Genomic DNA, 2218 nt, shown 5'->3' on the forward strand with positions numbered 1-2218 from the left:
ATGAGATTTTTATACCTTACTATACTATGACATTTTAATACATTACTATACTATGATATTTTTATGCCTTACTATAGTATTACATTTTTATGACATATTTATACCTCACTATACTATGACATTTTTATACCTTACTATACTATGACATTTTTATAACATTTTCATACCTTACTATACTATGACATTTTTATGCCTTACTATAGTATTACATTTTTATACCATACTATACTATGACATTTTTATGACATTTTCATGCTTTACTATGACATTTTCATGCTTTACTATGACATTAATACTATGACATTTTTATGCCTTTCTATAGTATGACATTTTTATACCTTACTATACTATGACATGCTTATGCCTTACTATACTATGACATTTCAATACCTTACTATACTATGACACTTTTATGACATTTTCATGCTTTACTATACTATGACATGTTTATGCCTTACTACACTATGACATTTTTATGACATTATTATGCCTTACTATACTATGACATTTTTATGACATTATCATGCCTCACTATGACATTTTTATGCTTTACTATACTGTGACATTTTTATGACATTATTATGCCCTTCTATAGTATGACATTTTTATGCCTTACTATACTATGACATTTTTATGCCTTACTATAGTATTACATTTTTATGACATTTTTATACCTTACTATACTATGACATTTTTATGACATTTTTATACCTTACTATACTATGACATTTTTATGCCTTACTATAGTATGACATTTTTATGACATTATGCCTTACTATACTATGATATTTTTATGACATTATCATCATAAATCAAATGTCATAGTAAGCTATGACATTTTTATGTCTTACTATACTATGAAATTTTTATGACATTTTTATGCCTTACTATAATATGACATTTTTATACCTTTCTATACTATGACATTTTTATGACATTTTTATGCCTTAGTATACTATGAAATTTTTATGCCTTACTATACTATGACATTTTTATGACATTTTTATACCTTACTATACTATGACATTTCTATGACATTATCATGCCTTACTATGACATTTTTATGCCTTACTATACTATGACATTTTTATGCCTTACTATAGTATGATATTTTTATGCCTTACTATAGTATTACATTTTTATGACATATTTATACCTTACTATACTATGACATGCTTATGCCTTACTATACTATGACATTTCAATACCTTACTATACTATGACACATTTATGACATTTTCATGCTTTACTATACTATGACATGTTTATGCCTTACTACACTATGACATTTATATGACATTATTATGCCTTACTATACTATGATATTTTTATGCCTTACTATACTATGACATTTTTATGACATTATCATGCCTCACTATGACATTTTTATGCTTTACTATACTATGACATTTTTATGACATTATTATGCCCTTCTATAGTATGACATTTTTATGCCTTACTATACTATGACATTTTTATGCCTTACTATAGTATGACATTTTTATGACATTATGCCTTACTATACTATGATATTTTTATGATATTATCATCATAAATCAAATGTCATAGTAAGCTATGACATTTTTATGTCTTACTATACTATGAAATTTTTATGACATTTTTATACCTTTCTATACTATGACATTTTTATGACATTTTTATGCCTTAGTATACTATGAAATTTTTATGCCCTTCTATAGTATGATATTTTTATGCCTTTCTACACTATGACATTTTTATGCCTTACTATAGTATGACATTTTTATGCCTTTCTACACTATGACATTTTTATGACATTTTTATGCCTTAGTATACTATGACATTTTCATGACATTATTATGCCCTACTATACTATGACATTTTGATACCTTACTATACTGACATTTTTATGCCTTACTATACTATGACATTTTTTTGACATTATTATGCCTTACTATACTATGAAATTTTTATGCCTTAGTATATACTGACATTTTTACTGGTAAGGGAGTATTTGTAATTTACTGAAGTAAATGATCTGAATACCTTTTCCACAACTGATCACGGCTTACAGTACATGTAATTCATATCACAATGTTTATGTAATACATTTTATGGACAATTAATTGAGAAACTGGGGGACATGGGAACATCTGTTTATGATTATGAAAAAATTATATTGTATTGTATGTTGTTTCTTCTATTTAGCATCTTCATATTCCCTCAATTGTCACTTTAT

The sequence above is a fragment of the Seriola lalandi genome, unplaced genomic scaffold (assembly GCF_002814215.2).
Source record: "Seriola lalandi dorsalis isolate HSWRI2012SDOR001 ecotype SW California unplaced genomic scaffold, Sedor1 jcf7180002054657, whole genome shotgun sequence".
In the NCBI taxonomy this organism is placed as follows: Eukaryota; Metazoa; Chordata; class Actinopteri; order Carangiformes; family Carangidae; genus Seriola; species Seriola lalandi.